The sequence below is a fragment of the Ursus maritimus genome, unplaced genomic scaffold (assembly GCF_017311325.1).
Source record: "Ursus maritimus isolate PB19 unplaced genomic scaffold, ASM1731132v1 scaffold_10, whole genome shotgun sequence".
Classification (NCBI taxonomy): Eukaryota; Metazoa; Chordata; class Mammalia; order Carnivora; family Ursidae; genus Ursus; species Ursus maritimus.
The window spans coordinates 33,859,598-33,879,095 of record NW_024423344.1 but is presented as its reverse complement, the minus strand read 5'-3'; the positions used below and the strand labels follow the sequence as shown (position 1 = coordinate 33,879,095).

The window sequence follows — 19,498 nt, the reverse complement described above, 5'->3', positions numbered from 1 at the left end:
AGATACTAATAAATGTGTTAGCGACTCTCACATGGACTTCCTGGGGAAACAAGATGAAAAATAAAACATTTATTTGTACTCAACATATCTTAGAAGCAAATAGTCATACTAGGGAAAAATACATGTGCTCATGGCCTTCAACCCACTCTACTGAATCATGAATTACTAACCGGAATAGTGCCACTGTTGTTCAAATATTCAAATGTCATGGGCTATTCGTCATGTTTCACTATTTTTTGTTAAATTGTTAGAATTCTAACAACCAATGGGCAGAGAAAGCTGAAAATAAGATGCTAATTTTGAATCCATATGATCTTTTAAAAATTGAGAATCTAGCAAAACATTTCTGTTCAAGTCACTCTTCATTAGTATAAATAAATAGATAAATAAAAGCCTATAACTATTTGTTAAATCTAGTGAGCTTATACACACACTGTAAGTAAATAATCGAGGTTATTTGGCAATCTTTTTCTTTGAACAGACACTAATAAGGAAAATTACAGAAGTTTAAATGTATAGACATTTTAAGTTATTCCTATTGGTTGTTTGCTATAATAAAGCCAAGCTACTTGGCTGATTATTTGATATTTCAGTTTTAACTGTAACCCACACAAAAGCTTGCACTCGGATGATTTTAGCGGCTTTAATTATAATTGCAACAAAATGTACTTCAGTAGATGAATGGACCAGTAAATTGTGGTTCATCCAGACAACGGAGTATTGCTCAGTGCTAAAGGTAAATGAGCTAGCAAGCCATGACAAGACACGAAGGAAACTTAAATGCATATTACTAGGTGAAAAAAGCCAATCTGAAAACAGTTACATACTGTATGATTTCAACTATATGACATTCTGGAAAAGGAAAAACTATGGAGACAGTGAGAAGATAAGGGTCTCCAGGAGTTGGGGAGGAGGAGCACAGATGATTTTTAGGATGAAATACTCCATATGACAATATAATGATGGATACGTGTCATTATACATTTGCCAAAACCCATAGAAAATGCAACACCAAAAGTGAGCTATAATTTAAACCACGGACTCCAGATGACGATGGTGCGTCAGTGCAGGTTCATCAGCGGCAGCAGATGCGCCCGGTCTGGTGGCGGATGTTGGTAGCGGAGAGGCTGTGCACGTGTAGAGACAGGGAGTACATGGGCTAGCTTTGCACCTTCCCCTCAAGTTTGCTGTGAACCTAAACTTGCCTTAAAAATTAAGTTTTAATTAAGAAAACTTTAACTGCATTGAGTGAAAGTCGTTTTTCTGAAATATTTTAATACAGTCTCATGTTAATAGTACAAATAGAATGCTTGATCACATCTCAAAGTCTGTAAATGTATTTTTAAATATTATTTCTTATTTTTATTTTGAGGATGAAGAAAATTTGGGTCACTTCTTATTGAAGATTATTGAGTATCCTACACCTGAAAAAAAAGACAAAAGAAGAATAAAATTTGAGGTATATTTTAATCGTACATGTAATAGTTAATGAGTATGAGACAATAGTAAGCTTTAAGCCATAGATCTCCTTGGAAATATTGCACAGGTCCTGAGCATCTAGGAGAACAAAGCAAAGTTACAGATTTCAAATTCAGCATTATGTCTAAGAATTATCCTTTTTGACACAAGGCTGCGGAAACTAGGTAGAGTCTAGTCTCCAAGGAACAGCCCTTATTCAGGATGTGACAAGCAGGGAGAAAATATGTTATATATGTATCTTTGTATTTGTACACACTATGTAGTACAGATCTAATTCTACCTGATGTGCCCCAAGATGAAAAAGCAAGCAAACAAAACACACACACACACACACACGCGCGCACACACACATACGCGCACACACACAAAACCACTCACATACAAACACATAAAAATAAGAGGAAAAAGAGCCAAAAGATAACATATCATGAAATCCTTCATATGACTGTTCTTTATAGTCTTTGTTTTCACTTACACCCTGGTGTCTTTTCAATTTTCCAGATAACGAAATAAGGCTTTTAAATTCTTCTTTTGTAAAGTATAAATGTTCTGTTTCTATTGCTTCCTTTTGCCTCTGTCTCAAGAGACAACCCAAGAGATGGAAATATGAGTTTTTCATCTTGACTCTTCCTTCCAAAGAAAATGTTTACCAAAAAAAGTAAGGTGAAAAATTCTCCTTATCCATAGTAGCATTAAATAATGATCTCCCATTAACTTACTGCAAAATAATATATTAAATTTTATTTTACGTATTTATCTAATACATTTGTGCATTTATCTTTTATATGTGATATGTATTTTTAAAATGTTAGTAGGGTTGGTGATAATTATTCCTACATAGAGGATTGATCACAAAAGGAATTATGAAACCAGTATTCCTATGAGCGCGTACACACACACACACACACACGCACACACACACACACACACACACACACACACAGAAAAACAGCTGTTGGGTTTTTTGGAACTTCAACTGTGAGCATGGAGGCTCATTCTTTTTTTTTTTTTAAGATCTTATTTATTTATTTGGGAGAGAGTGACAGAGATAGTGAGAAAGAGCACAAGCGGGGAGGAGAGGGAGAAGGAGGAGAGGGAGAAGGAGGAGAGGGAGAAGGTGCTCCCCACTGAGCAGGGAGCCCAACGTGGGGCTCCATCCCAGCACCCTGAGATCTTGACCTTAGCTGAAGGTAGACACTTAGCCGACTGAGCCACCCAGGCACCCAGAGGCTGTCATTCTTTATGATCCTGTCACCTTGCCTATCTCTGATTGATTGAAAAGGGAACAGTTAGGATTTGCCTAATTCATTGGCATCCATGACATCCTACTTACTAAAGGTGAAAAAAATGCAGTAAATTCAATATTTTGTTTCTGATTTCTTTTTCACTTTTTGTTTTTTATTTTGTTGACCAGTTGACTCAATGATTTAATCAAATAAAAATGAAACTTCCTGCTTATATAGCTATGATTTTAACCAATAAAATTGGATACCTGGTGAAAAATGCCAACAAAAGTTTTTGGCTGATTTTCACTGAGCTGGGGATTTGTGTCACCGTGCCACTGTAACCCTGATTCCATTGCTTCTTGCTCTTCACCTGCTGTGGGATCTAACCTTCTGTGAGATCCTGCAGACTGGAATTTAACAGAGATTTAAATTTGCTCCCAAGAAAGTACATTTACTTGTCACCTGTTCACGGAATGCTCTCTCTGATTAATACAGGTGCATTCTCATGGTTTCAGTTTGTTTGGTTATTGTGGTGAGGAGAGGGGAACCCTTTCTTTTTTATCTTGCCCACTGAGGATTATTGAAGCTATACTCTTTCCTCAACACCATTTCAGAATTCCAATAACAACTGCTTTCTCAGATCTTTCTGATAGATTCAACACTGGGCTCAGAAACAAATCTGAGTGCTAGATAAAGCATATTGTATTTTAAATTACTCCCTTTTGATGAGTTTATTTTTGTTATTCTGCTAGCTTTCTTACCTTACTTCTTTCTCTTAGGAAGACTTTTCTTCTAGGTAGAGAAACACCAAAGCACTTCTTGTTAGCTTATTCCATAAATTCTCAAGACATGAATAGGTACTTTGGACTTGCTTTGGTGGACACAGCTGGGATTCTCTACTCCATATAGCTGAGGTGTGAGATTTCTTAAATAAAGAAGATGGTCATTTTTTTTCAAATAAATATGTGGCAATTTATCCCTCTTCACATAGCTATTCTTTCCACTGGGAAATGTAGTATCCCTCCTGAGTATAACCAGAACTAACTGGCTTTGTCTTATTATTTCTACCTACATTTTGTCCTTTTTTAGATTCTCTCACTTTTATTTAACTTATTTTCTCTGATAGCATTGTATATAATTTAAAGCATTGTAAATATAATCGTAGCAAATAAAGAAAAGAATGACTAGACATATATCCTTAATTCATTTAGATAAGTCACATTATAGCTCAGTTTACAAAGAGATGATATGTTGTTAATAACAAGTAGACATATAATTAAAATATGGCAATATTATTGCTTGGGACATAAATTTCAATATAGAAAAATCTCTCATCATATGATTAAGTTTTACTAGCAGTATGCCAGTAAATGTTTAATAACTGGATTTAAGGGGGGGGGGGGAAGCCCTGATTTATGACATTTGCCAATTTCCATGGTGTAAATACTTCCACAGTGACTCATTTCAAGCTACCGATATAATGTCACTGACCATGCTATTGAGACAAAATGTACAAAATCAGCTCTCTCACTAGCTGGTACAAGCCAGTGTGAGCCTGATGCAAAACATTATTGTTTGTTTTTATAAATCTTACAATAAGTATTTGTAAAGTTTCTGTTTCCAGGCTAATGTAGTTTTAATTTTGAAGTAAAATTCAGTATATTTATGTACTACTGTTACATAATAGTCTTAAAATGTCAATCACTAGGAGCCTGCAGCTGTAGATAATAACAATCCTATATCCTGGACATCAAAGATAAATATTTCTGTAAGTATAATAAGCAAAACTAATGGGAAAAAAACTCTGTGAGAACCATAATGCATATCATGATGGAAACATATGGGCAGGGCGATTCCTTAGAAATCCAAATGTTTTCCTTAACACGTTTAAAAATGGCCTAGATAAAAAAAATTACATTCTTCGGGAAGAATTTAATACTGAACTCAGTTCATTTTACAAGAGAAAATATTTGCGCTATATTCGCTAAAATCTTAAAAACTTCATTGTTTATGGAATTCTGGCTTTGACTTTTGCAAAATATACATATTTCAACTTTATGATTGAAGTGCGATCTTTCAGATATTTCTGTCAGAATATCTATAGTATATGAGATAAAACAATAAACTAGAAACTTTTGTTTCATACCCCTCACACTTGTTTCCCTCAAAGTGTCTACTGTATGATAAGATATACTTGTGTAGGACTTAAGGAATCAAAGAAAGACACCCTAAAATGATGCCAATTCATGTGGCTCCATGATAGAATTATAGTTTCTCAGGCTTAGAAAAGGTCTTAAATTCAATTTATTACATCTTTTCATTTCACACTTAAATAAACTCAACAAGCAACCCTATTTGTTGACTGGCAACTTATTCTATCTTTGGACAGTTCTGAATGTCATAAATGCCTCACATACAATAACTAAAATGGGACTCCATATATTGTCTTCTTTTGTTCTTGGGTTTATCCAATAGGGCAACATGAAACAATGGTCTAAATCCTTCACATACTGACAACAGCTTAATGTTTAGACTTCCCTCATCCACCCCACCCTCTTTCTTCAGCCATTGGTCACAAAAGATAATTTTGTATTCTTTTAACATCCTGATTACTTCTCTCTGAGTGCTTTTCAATTTTTCATATTATTTTTAATAATTTGTTATATATATATATTTACTATGAAAATCTCTAGCAATTCTACTAGGGGTGCCTGCATGGCTTAATCAGTTAAGGGTCTGCCTTTGGCTCTGGTCATGATCTCAGGGCCCTGGGATAGAGCCCCGCTTTGGGCTCCCTGCTCAGCAGGGAGCCTCCTTCTCTCTCTCCCTTTACTGCTCCCCCTGCTTGTGTTCTCTCACTCTCTCTGTCAAATAAATAAAATCTTCAAAAAACCAAAAAAGGAAACTAATAGTCTACAAAGTGTATTTTAAGCCCCCATCACACAAAAATACACACACACACACACACACACCCCACATAGAAATGTATATTTGTGTTTTTTATGTCTAGAATAGCATGCACACCACACCCTTTTCTCTTGCAGTTGGGAGTTTCTAACAATAAAAATGACCATAGAATCAAACCAAAGAGATAGTGGATACTAGGTACAGAAAATAATAATAATAATAATAAAGAACAAGAATAGAGTGTTCTTTCCCCTAGATTGCTGTTTTTTCAATACTACTTTCTCAAATCTGAATCTTCAGAGATCCTTCCCAAAGGAGGCCAAATACATTTTAAGTGATTACTACTATGCCCGTAATTTCCTTTATGCAAGAAAGTAAACAAATTGATGACTTACTGCCTCTATCCTAGCTGGCAATTTTTTCACTTGCTGCTTATTTAGGTATATGAAACTATTTTTGAATGGCTGTCCATAGTGTAGGAGAGATTACAAAACAGACCTACAGAAAATACTGGTCATTGGTGTAACAGAATATAAATATCATATTTCAAAAGATCAGAATAATGTTATCACCCTCTTTTCCTCTTTTTCTTTCCTGCCCATGGCTCTGACCCTGAGAGGTCAGCTACATGATCTGTGTTCAAAGGGGCAAAGTCCTGCTTCTCTCTCTTTCCTGCATTTCTCCCTCAGGATTCTTTACTATTACACCCTTGCATTAAATATTTCTCTATTCTGTCTTCTATTTAGCTATGAATAGCTAGCTTCTACATATCCAGCTTCAACATTATTTAAGTCAGAATACTAGAATATTTCCCTTATGTGTGGGTGTGTGTATTAGAAAAAATGGCCGTCCCCTTAATAACATTATAAGGGAAATAGTTCAAGAAGCTTTGATGATAACAACTGGAAAATAACCTACATTCTTTTTTCTGCATGAGGTTTTTGTTTAATATGTGGACAATATTAAGGTGAGTTTTCCATGAGTGAACTTAATAATACATGGGTGAAACCAAAATTGCAGGATTTGTGAATTATTGCTATAAGATCTTAAATTTCCAAAACAAATTCCAGTGGTTTTGATTACATTACAAATCCAGGATTTCCTGATTGAAAAATGACCCTATGTCATTGACCCATTACTTGTAACTGAAAGAAAAAGGTCATGGATTCAAACTTTATCTTCCACACATCCTGGAAATGGTCATCTGCTCTTCCTGCCAGTTCTCAACCGAAATTCCATCAAAATATTCCTACACAATTTGTATAATAATTTCTAAAATCATACAAGAGGTGACAGCAGTGTTATTCAATATATTGATGCCACTCTATGTAAAGATGAAAATAAAGATGGAAAAACCAAAGTATATTTTGATCTGTGTTTCTGGCACAATTAACGGTGCCTTTTTTTTTTTAAGGTTTAAAAATTTTTAATTCTAGAATTTTTCTTCATATTCTATTACTCTATTGCAGTCCTGGTCAGCCAGTTCTCTGCACTGACCCTGGATAGATATACTCTGAAAACTGAGAGATTCAGAGAGGTCAAACACTAGAATTTCAAAAAACGCCAGAGAAATGGCATGCTTCTAAGTAGTGTTGACTCTCATGCTTTCATTTCTCCTGGCACTTTATAATAGTTTTTTATTCCTTGACTTTTGATGCAGTGTCCTTTCTTTCTTCTCTATTTCTCTCTTATCTGCTATCGGGCCATATTAAGTACAAGTGTTATGTTTCAATCCGTTTCTTTCCCACATTTCCAGTGTTGACATCTCTCACTGGGATCCGTGTTAAGCTTCCTACTGCCTGATCTTCTGCCACAGGACCCTTCTCTCCTCTATACACACGCCAGTCATCTGTTCAGATTTAAGAGGACCTAAAAGGGAATATTCGAGAATGGCTGCAGAAGGGGGCAGGAAAATAGCCTGCATATTGTTGTGATACACAGTCACAATATACGTTTTGCTCATGTTTTGACTTTGCTCATGTTTCAACATCTTTACAAAAACATTAGGATTGATTAAAAGCAAGAGGGAAGAAGTGAAACCATTAGGATGATGCCTATGTGACAGAAATCTTCAACTTTGAATTATTTTATAGGTAAAAATTCAACAACAATCATCAAAAGAATACCTAGAATGGTAGTTAAGTGTTTTACTGTACGTTGATGTTTGGGGAATTTATACCATTTAGTAGATAGGAGCCCAAAACAGCTTTTGGCTAGAAAAGAAATTAAGTGTGAAAAATTGTATTTGTAAACTGAGAAGGGAAACCCTGGTAAAAATGTCTACTAGAGATTACCTTCTGCTTTATATTTTTTCTAACATGATCTTCTAGCCTCAGTTGTATAATGTGGTAATTTTTACTAAGATTCAACTGTTAGAATGTGCAGTCTTGGGGCTTGTTTTTCTTTCAATGGTTTAAATAACCCTATGTAGGCAATAGAATTACCTTTACTATCTCCTGACTAGTTTGAAACCTTAAAAAAAAAAAAAGGAATTTTAAGCCATAATGGTAAAATGTGGTAAAGAAACCAAAGCAAAAAGCCAAATGAGTTCTAACACGTGCCGAAAATATAATATTCTTCAAGCCAAAGCAGCTCAAGCAGACCATAAGAACCTGTTGGGGTTAGAAAAGTTCATGCCAAAAACGGATGATTTCCCTAGAGCCAATCAAAATGATGGAAACATTGGTGCAAAATCACAGCTGAGCAGGTTTAGTCCTCTCTTCACTAGCTACAGATGGCATGTAATTTAGGAATGCCCATTTGGTGAAATTTACCAGTTCCTCTAGAGATCACACATATGGGTTTGCATTTAAAAAGCAATTGCACCACGAATAGCTTTTTAAACAACAGATGTAAGTATTGACAGTAAAAGGATGTCCAAAAAGCAAAGTATGTCCACATAAGAAAAAAGAGAGCTTATGTTATACTTTGCAGCACTTTAAACTTTAGTTTAGAAAAACTGTAAGTGGCCTTTTAACTTTAAAAAAAGACAGAAAATAATTATGAAATCAATGCATATAACGTTTGCCAACCCATGAATTCAATATGAGATTCCGTCTTCACACTATGTTACTTTCTGGTGCTTTTCTTTTTTCTACCTTCATATATTACAATCCACTCTTCAATCCGCAAAGAAAAACAAGTGCCTTCAGAGGAGTTTGAAATCTGTGAGTCAGTCTGAGCTCTCTGCTTCTCAAACACTACTTTATTGTTGCTGTTGTTTGTGTGTTTTTGTTTGTTTGTTTGTTTGTTTGTTTTATAGGAAGTTCACAATGAATCACTGAAAACCCCATCATCATTTAAAAATTGAATGGACGTGCGTGAGCATACAGAAAGAAGGATATTTGCATTTGCAGATGTGTGCACTAGTTAGGAAAGGATGTTAGTTATAAGTTGTAAGGTTTCCAATTGCCTGTCCTTTATTGCTTCCTTTAAAGAAAGAAATTAATTGTGTGAAATTGCCTTGCTGGTAAAGTGATAGCAGATTGCAATGGCAGCATTGACCTAATCTAGCAGTAAAACAGGCAATCACATCCTCGCTGAACACTCATAGAAATATTTGATTTCCGGAGTGTGCAGGACCAAAGCTTCCCTGGAGAAACACTCACATAATTTCTATTCTTGTATTCCAAGGTGGTTCTGTTGTGGATTTCTCCTGTATAGTGCAAGGTCTCTTTGTTTTTATTGAAGGATAAGCCTTTGTAACGCACAGTACAATCCCATATGGAAGAAAGCTATAATTAAAAGGTTAGGTTTGGACATCAGGCTTTTGACACTGATTGTTTCTTGATTGAATAAAATATGGTGTTACTTTTTCTCTCATTCTGTGAAGCAATGATGCCCTGGAATACTAATAGCTATGCAAATGATGACATTAACAGGAAAATTTCATTTTTCTGGCTGCTTATGCCTAGCATCAGGTGAAAAATTGTGGGAGATTGGATTGGTTTGTTTGGAGGTGCAAAGATGGGCAATTGGTACTATCCCAGGAAGCAAAGGGAAATGAAATTAATTGTACAAAGGGATGAACAGATTCAGAGTAGTACTCAAATATTTATGACACCCTCAATGGGTGTAGTGAGAATGCAGAAATGGAACGTCTATAAAGTACATATTCAAATAAGAGAACTGTTGTCATCATGGATCTTTCTCTATATTCGCTTCATATTCATACTGGACATTTACAAAGTACCTACATTGCCCGAGCTGTATTACATTTGCATATTAAATTAATTCAAGTGTTTTCTTACTTCACAGAACAGAGGATATTAGAAGTATAAAGGCTGGTTATCTATTACACATATAACCATACAGGCAATTGATTACTATATTGCCACAGTGTGCTCACTGCTACTGTGTAGTTAGATAAAGAGCTCTGATTTTAGAAATTTACTATTTGAAAAAAAAAAAAACAGAGAAACTAAATGAGGCTTTCTCTTTAAATGGAAAATTATCAGTTGTTTCATTAGATATGAAATAATTTATGTACAATTTCTTGCATATGAGAATGTACATTAGAGTCAGTTTTGAAGGAAGAAAGACAAACTGGTAATTCCAGGTATACAGAAGATTCTTAAGGTAAAACACAGCAACCAATTGCATGAATAATCAGGGAGGATGGAGGGTGGTGGGAGTAGCTGTAATCGAGCTGTTTTATTGTGCTGCACACGCTGCAAGGGTTGTTGTGGAATATTTAAAGATCGGATTTCCCATACTTCTGGTTACCCTCGGCTCTATCCATTGCTCAGAGGCAGGCTGTCAAAGCAGACCCCAAGGTGAATGTACACATTTTTGGACTTTAGACTTCAAAAGTGGCACTTCAGATATAGACAAAGACTAGGAAATAGGCAGAACAAATATTTGCTATCAATCCTCTCACACACACCCCACCCCACCACAGACACATAAGTAACAAGCCATTTGTAAACCATTTCAAATAGAAGGAGAATTGGAGGGGAAAGTAAAATAACATGGGTAGGTGCTGAGAAGAGATCATGTGCCCACCCACCTATGGAGAAAGGCAACCATGGCACAGGGGAATAGAGTTTACGAGAAGACAGGTATTGGGCAGCCTCATGGAATCTCCCCATCCTTGATGGCGAACAAAGAGAGCCCTCTCTTTCTTGTGTCTGAATGTGGCCTGAACGAGCAGACTATGTCCTTTCAGCTGAGACAAGGAAACCATGAAGCATCCAGACAACTACTCCCCCAGGTGACATAAATATCCCAGAATCTAGACCACTACCTAGGGACAAGCTGAGAAGGTGTGGAGCTGCCATTGATCAAATTTATCCTGAAACAACTAGGGAAAAATCTCAAGCAATTGAAATTATCCTGAATTGGTGACATTAGTTTTTTCATAACCAGATAAAATGGCAAATTATAAAAATTTACTTCAGTTGGAGGGAAAAAAAGATTTTTGCACATCTAAGTGCATGAATGGAGAATTTATACTTACTATGCAAGTTAATCAGTAAATGAAGATTTTGGAAAATAGCTTTGATTCTTAATTAATTTTTTTGTGTGTGTGTGGAGATAAAATTTGTATACATCAGACAATTAGTGAGCTAACTCACAGTGTGTATATAAGTAGGTACTGAAGTATGTGATACAAACCAGTAGTACTGTGGACATGGGGAGCAGAGAATGTTAGTGAAGATTGGGGAGGTCACAAATGGCTTCCTGGAAGTTCTGAGGTAATGGATCTAACCTGAAAGTGGAAGAGGGACAGAAAAAACAATAAATAACAGAGAAACTAAACTGTAATCACCATGAGGAAAAGGGCCTTGCCTTCTAGTAAGCACTGTATTGTCAATACTCATCTGACATGTGGTAGACTCTCAATAAATATTGAATAATATTGAATAAATAAATCTGACCATTATAAATTCCAAATACAATGGGATCAGCCCACAGTTTCTCAATGTCTGCACCATGGACATTTTGGACCAGGTAATTATTTGTTGTGTGCAACTGTCCTGTGTATTGCAGCCTACTCAGCATTATCTCAGGCTTCGAGCCACTAGATGTAGGTAGCGACTCCTTTCCTCACATCATGACAGTCCAAAATGTCATTACCAAATGTCCTGTGGGAGGTAAAATTGTCCCCCATTGAGAACTACTAGACTGGCCCAACTACACCCTGACAAGGAAATGAGGAATTGAGGTATGATAGGTAGAGTAACGGAATATATTTTAATTGATACAGGATTACATGTTTATTTGACTGAGTCATTGCTTTATTTTCTTAATGTGGCACCATTTCTTGAGTTCATTGTCTCTCTGAACATTGTATGAAGTGCTTTATAGTAATTATTTAAGTGTTGAAATAGATACCACTGTTTTATTTTGCAGACAATGAATTGCCAGAAGTCACACAATTAAGATTTGAACCCAAATCTACCTGACTCAAAAGCCATACTCAACATTATGCTGAACTATTCTTCTGTAGTGCTATATGCCTATGGTGCAGTCAGATTCTAAGATGTTACATTTATTCACATAGGTATGCATATCTATAGAGAGATGGAGGACACGTATATTCATATATGCATACATAAACATACTTGCTCACCATGTCTTATGACATAGAATACATCGATTACTTTGAAGATGAGATTATCCGGAATGAGATGTGTATTTCAATTATTACCCGAGCCATATTAATCTTGCTTTATTCGATTTGAGTACAGTGTTGACTAACACTTCAATTAGTTCCAGTTTGCTTGATTTCACACCCCATAAAAGTTAATGCTGGCTGTGTCTACACAGGCAAACTGGAGATGAAGTGATTATTGCAAAATTGTAAGTAGTAAGTACACATTCTGTTACTGAAGAAAGGTAGCCTGATAATCCCCAACTATTCAGATTTGCTTTTTACATTAAAGACATAATATTAAAAGACAGAGAAATGTTAATTGACCCTTTACAAGCTGTATTATGTGTCATACTTGTCTCGGCAAAAGAAAGGATAAAGTGAAGAGTATTTCCAATCCTACTTTACAACTAATCTTAAAGTACCACCACAACTCTAAATCTCAACTTCAAATGCAAAATACAGTGGTTGGAAGGAATAAAAATTTTGGAAGGCTCCTTGAACTGTAAAATCCTGTTTTCTAAAATCCGCATTAAGCAATATGGCTACCGCCTCCTCTGCTTCCTTTCAAGACTGGCGTCAAGGTCCTCAGGCCTCCAAGGTCAGACAAATTTAGCCTTCTGATGGGGAGTAACCACAGTCCCCTTTTTTGTGTACACAACACTATGGTCCATCACATTAGAAAGTAACAAAATGGCATTGGGCATTGCAGCTCTCCGACTTGAGCTCAGAGGGCTCAGTTACGCTGCCCTTGGACTCTTCCCCGTAATTCTCCAGTTTTGTCCCTTCAAGCAGTGAATCTGATCGGAATCTGTTCCAGACCCAAAACCCAAACCTGCCATCTTATTGATAATTTCTCCTTTCATTAGCCTGGTAGTCGAAACTGGTTGTCATAAAGCAAATTCTATATTGCCTCTCCTTCCATTAAGGTAGTAAAACAGAGTGGTTCAGAGTTCCTCAGTTTCACTGGTTAGATTCAAATTGCGGGTTCACCCTTACTTTTTATATATCCTTGAGCAAGTATAGAATCTCTAAACTTCTGCTTTACTCACTGATACAGTTAAGGTAATAATACATAACTATGTAAGAACATTGTAAGGAATAAATAGCTGAAAATGATGAAGGACTTATAACAGTGCCCAGTACATAGTAAACTTTTACTTAGTATTTGCTCTTTTATGTCATAACATTAGAGAAATAGAAGGTTTAGGAAAGAGAGGGATGGACAGCTGGAGGGTTATGAGAAAACATTTCTTATTATAATATCAGGCTTTAAGCATATACACCATCATGTCTGTTATTTCTATTCCAACAAATATGTTTGTGCAAAAGCATTTTATAAAACTTCAATTGCTATAAAAATTTATTCAAAATGCCAACTATTTTCAAATACCGTGGAAAGCGTTAACACTTTCCGTTAATGGTCATTTTTTTTTTTTTTTTTTAAAGATTTTATTTATTTATTTGACAGAGAGAGAGACAGCCAGCGAGAGAGGGAACACCAGCAGGGGGAGTGGGAGAGGAAGAAGCAGGCTCATAGCGGAGGAGCCTGATGTGGGACTCGATCCCGGAACGCCGGGATCACGCCCTGAGCCGAAGGCAGGCGCTTAACCGCTGTGCCACCCAGGCGCCCCCCGTTAATGGTCATTTTTAAGTCACCGCTTTAGTAGCATAAATAGACCTCCTTCATATTGTTTACATTTCTTCAAAAGATTTATTTTTTTAGGGTAAGTGAATAATACAGGTATTTTGTTAAATAATGACTTGTTTTTATTTATCAGGTTGTCTTACTCAATGCACTGTTTCTCTAAAATCCATTCATGACATAGAAATTACAGCCCTTTTTGTCTTTGTATAAGAGTTTCCAAGGTTACTGGTTACTATAAAGGAAAAGGAGAAACATTTTTTTATTCATGAAATAAAACGAGAGGAGCTTTCATAGTGCATGGGCCTTCAGGCACTAAGCTGGTAACTCCAAGTCATGGCGTGCTTACTTTTTGACCACTCTTACTACTCATCTCCAGCTTTCTCACTCTCTGTTCTTTCTCCCCCCACTTCAAATTTTACATTTTTTGAAACAGAAAGAATTTTCAAAGAATAGTGTATTACACACTGTATCCTTAGATTTAGTAATTAACATTTGACATTATTTCATTAATATCTACCAACTATCTAATATCTAGCATCTATCTTGAATCTTTTAAAAATAAACTGCAGACATCTTAACATTTAATTCTAAATGTACATTAAATCTGAAACATAATCACACTGCATTTGATTATTTTGTCTCTTTGTCCTCTCTTTGACAGAAAGTCTCACAAAATTTTTTTAAGCAGGATATTGAATTTTAAAGAGATCAAGCTAGTTACCTTTAAATATCCCATATGCTGAATTTATCTAATTTTTTTTGTTTCTATGGCTTCATTGAATCTGTTTCTCTATCCCTGGCATTTTTTGTAAAGTGAATATTAGTCCTGAGATCTTATTTTAATCCAAATTAAAAATTGGGATAAGAATATATCATGCATAATTCTAGACAATTTATATATTATGTGTCAGGAGGCACATGACTTCAGGTTGTCTCACTAAGTGATACTAAGTTTGATCACTCAGTTAATGTTGTGACCACAAGATCTCTATTGAGAAGATATTTCCCCCCCTTTGCAAGTAGCAACTAATCTGTGAGATGACATTTTTCATCGTAGCAATGTATTTTAATGATTCTTGCTTGAATAAATAGTTTCATTGCCCAAAAATTATTTTAATCAATTTTATAATTTCTTCTCTATCTGTTGGTATTCTTCTGTAGATAAATGCTTCCCTAATACTTCAGGGATAAAATAAGTTACTCATAAAAAGAAAAAAAAAAAGACTGGTCTGGGTAAATGCTTAATTCTTTTAACATAACTACTAATTTTCAAAGTTGGTTTGACAAGTACACCTCCAATGGTCACTGTTTTTCCTTTCTCTTATTTCTTTACTTTTTTGCATATTACCATGGTCTCATGGACTTTGTTTATTCAATATGTTACACTAATTACTGGAATCCATGATCCTTTTGGAAAGTCAAATTGTCCTGAAATTAGCCAACAGGAGCCACATCAAGTGGGTCTAAATCCTTCATCAAGAAGCCCTGATTCCCTCAGTTAGGAGTGGTGTTTTGAAACCAAGATTAAAGATCTAGAGATCTCCGTGCACCCAGTGGAGTATCATTGCTTCTACACGTTTTCAATTCTCAGAGTTAAGAAATATATATTTTTTTCCTTTTGGACTATAGAATTAATGGCTTACATGTTAAAAATACTAAAAGTATTGGTATTGAATTAAATTTAATATTAACTTGGTAGAATGGACATTTTTATGAAGCTGAGTTGTCCCAAGAAAGAGCACGATATGTCCTTTCGAAAATATTACAAGTACTTGAAGTATTTTTCCCTCCCAGAATTTTCCTACATTTCCTAACTATATTTCAAAGTATTCTATCTCTTTTTAAAAATATTTATTTATTTATTTATTTGAGAGAGAGAGAGAGAGAGCATGAGCAGGAAAGGGGCAGAGGGAGAGGGAAAAGGACAAGCAGACTCCCCGCTGAGCACAGAGCCTGCCATGCTGATGGGGCTCCATTAATCCCAGGACCTTGAGATCTCGACCTGAGCCGAAGTCAGATGCTTAACTGACTGAGCCACCCAAGCACCCCTGAAAGTATTCTATCCTTTTTTTTTTTTTACATTTACAAATAAGTTCTCCCACTGTCTCCTGATTTTCATTTATTTGATATTATGCACATTTACTAAATAATTTTATTTTGTATATTAATTTTGTTTTTGTTTTTGGTGTTTTCTTTTCTCTTCTAGCTTCTCTAGGTATTATGCCTTCTGCAAACACGATCAATATACCTTTTCTCTTTCAATTCTTGTATTTCTAAATTATTTTTCTGATTTCATTTGATTATACATCAAATATAATTTTAAATAGGAATGGACATCCTGGGATTCTGTTTTGTTCTTGACTTCAGTAGGAAAGCTTTCATGGTTCAACATTTTATAATATTAATGATTATCCATCATTTATAGTAACATTAACATTTTAAAAATCAGGAATGCATACTGAATTTTGTTGAATATATTTTCAGTTTTTAAGGAGATGATACTGTTTCTTCTCCTGTATCTAGTATGATAGTAGATTATATTAAAGGATCTTCTAATACTGAATCATCCTTGCAATCTTTGAATAAAAACCACTTTAGCATGACATTATATTTTATTTTATTATTTTCCAAAATTTTCTTTGGAATTTCCTTACATGGATGTTTATGAGTAAGATATATATAATCTTTTGGGGGTTGCGAATGTAGTTATCAGTTTAAATTAGATACTTTTTCAATGACCAGAAAAGGTTAAATAACATTCAGAAGTGTGAAGTTTTGTACAGTTAAATAGCAATGAGAAATTTGAAGTTTTTTTCCATCTAAATCTGAGGCTCTATCAAAGGAGGGTAGCACTTGGATACCATTCTCTACTTCTTATTGGAAATTGGTCTGTTTAAACTGTCTCTACTGGGCTAATTTTAATAATTCAATGAGGAATTCAAAAGTAATGTGTGGAAAACTCTTACTACCTATTACCCAATCCTGTCTGTCCTTAGCTTTCCCAATGTAGAAAATACCGCGGTATACTCAGTCGTTCAACTAAAAACCGGAAAATTATCTTTGAATTTTTTGTTTTCTTTGCCTCATGATTTCTCTTCCTTTCATCCAATCCATCAATCAGTTCTGTTCAAAACAGATTTCAAATCTGTCCACATCTCCAGTCTATCCAATACTCTTCTAATCTGGGCCATGATCACTTCTCACATGGATCTCCAATAGCCTAATAGAGTAATGTCCCTGTTTATACTCTCAATGCCAGACAAATCATTCATCTAATAACAGAATGATCTTTTTATAATCTTTTTAAAGATTTGTGTATTTATTTTAGACAGAGAGAGAGAGTGGGGGGAAAAGAGAGAGAATCTCAAGCCGAATCTGAGCTGAGCACAGAGCCCAAAGTGGGGCTCCATCTCAAGACCCTGAGATCACGACCTGAGCCGAAATCAGGAGTTGGAGGCTTAACCAACCACACCACCCTGGCACCCTTATCTTTTTATAATTTTAATTAAACTATATCAAATCATTTTCAAGGTTTTGATCCCTGGTTACTTACTATTTTGCTTCTTCAATTATATCTTTTATCAGTTGCCTCCTTGCTCACTAACTTCCAAACATCTACTTATTTTTTTTTTCTAACTTTGCCAATCTTGTTCTCACTTTGAAAGATACATTTTTGTTGTGGATTATCTCTCAGTTTTTTTTTTTCTTTTTCCTTCTCTTTTTCTCTTCCTTCTAATGATAGCTCAAATACTGCCTTCTCTGAGATGCTGACTTAATCAGCTGTCTAATATGGTAACCCCATCCCCCAGATTATTCTCCATTACATCACCCATTTTATTATCTTCATGGCATATATCACCATCTGAAAGTGTGTTCACTGTTTACTTGATTATTATACGGGCATGTTAAAATTTAAGCTCCACAAATAAGAGCTTTGTCTGTGTTCACAATTTTCTCCCAAGACCTAGAACAGTGTCTGACAATTAGTAGGCCTCATGTAAACAGTGATTGAGTAAATGCATGACCTTCTGAATGAAGAAATCTATACAATTGCACAAAGACTTGAAAAACTGAAATGAGGAAGGGCCAAAATAGGGGCCTACAAAAAACAAAAGTAGAGCACGGTAATTCCTGAGAATTTCTGCCTAAAAAGTATTATAATTTTAGGCAAATAAACACTGAGACTTTTTATTAATTACCTCATATTTCTCTCTATGAGTAATCTTTTGTTAGTTTTAAAAATTAAGAAAAATAATATTATTATGTAATGAATCTTAAATATGTTTGTTTTGCTTGTTTGCTTCTAGCCCAAATGATCGGGCCTGGTGAAATACATTTAGAGAGTTATTCATGTTGTTTGATACACATAAATAATACAAACTCAATATTTTTAAACTAATTCTGTACTACAGAAACAAAAATTTAAATGTGTAGAGCAAAGAGAGAACAAGTCACATCTAAAATTCTGTCTCGCAAATGAGATCCCAAGGTGCCAAGCCCAAATGGCAAGGGTTATCATTTCGATAGCGTACAAATATTTGGTAGAAACCCTCACTGAATGTAACACAATGCACTAGTTTGGTATAAATATTTTTTCCCCTAAAATATTCCCTTAGGGACGACCAGATCTGTTGTTCAAACACTGCCACCCACATCCATATGTATCATCTTCCCTGCCAATGTTTTTTAGTTAGTTTTTGCTTTGTTTTGTTGTTTTGCTTTTGGCCACCATGTAGACCTTAAACAACCAATATATGTACACACACACATATATATTATGAAATATATGTGGCACATATGATATAACTTCAGAAAACGTAGTTTCAATCTAAGTATTTTAGGGAATGCTTGCCATAATCAGGACATTTGAATTCTTCACTAGCTACAAAGTCTCTTAGCAAAGTGAAGGAAGACCTTCTAGAATCTAGATACTTAATACAAATATCACATTTGGAAACATACCAAATTATCACTTCCTTTTGAAGGAAATCACTTATTTTCCTTGGGAAAATATCTGTCTTCTTGGAATAACTTTTTCACTCTGGTTTTAGCACATTGTTTTGGCAGTTTATTAAAACTCCAAGTGGGAGACATACAGATTAGTCTAAATATCTTATTTTGCTTTAACACTAGATTTCTGTTAAAACAGAACAGATCATTACATTAATTCATCATCATTTGACTGTGAGGCTGCTATCAGACACTTAAATAGTCAACACTTGTGGAATATATAGTAATTGAGAGCAACAGTAAATTACATTCTAAGGGCTCATCAAGGTGAGAATGAGACACTTCAATGGCACTTCTTGCTTCCTTGTTAGGAACTTTGCCAAAACGGAGAAATTTAAAGATTCATTAAGCGGTGCCTTATCTCATTGACCTTTCTTTATTTGGGAGATTGTCACTTCACCTAAACTCATTGCCATGTTGTTGGAGGTTCCCTGGATGGCAATGATTGGCTTTCTACAACTGAGTTGTGGATAAGGGCATAAACTCTACTTATATTCATGAAATCAGATACAACACCTAATGTTGGAACGTGTTATGTCACCACGTTTCTATGGCACAGCCTATTGCCATCTCACAATTTCATGCTTATATTCTGGAGAAAAAAAAATAAGGGGTGGGATAAGGAGGACAAAA

The 19,498-nt window shown here is 35.2% G+C and overlaps 1 long non-coding RNA gene across 1 annotated transcript; it reads right to left on the bottom strand.

Annotated features, from left to right (window-relative positions):
* Window positions 1-732: 732 nt before the first annotated feature.
* Window positions 733-17,942, bottom strand: LOC121100229. The gene is made up of 3 exons (XR_005831979.1): window positions 17,409-17,942; window positions 11,229-11,322; window positions 733-1,424 (listed from the first exon to the last, which is right to left on the bottom strand). It is a non-coding gene; the product is annotated as an uncharacterized LOC121100229 (long non-coding RNA).
* Window positions 17,943-19,498: the final 1,556 nt, after the last annotated feature.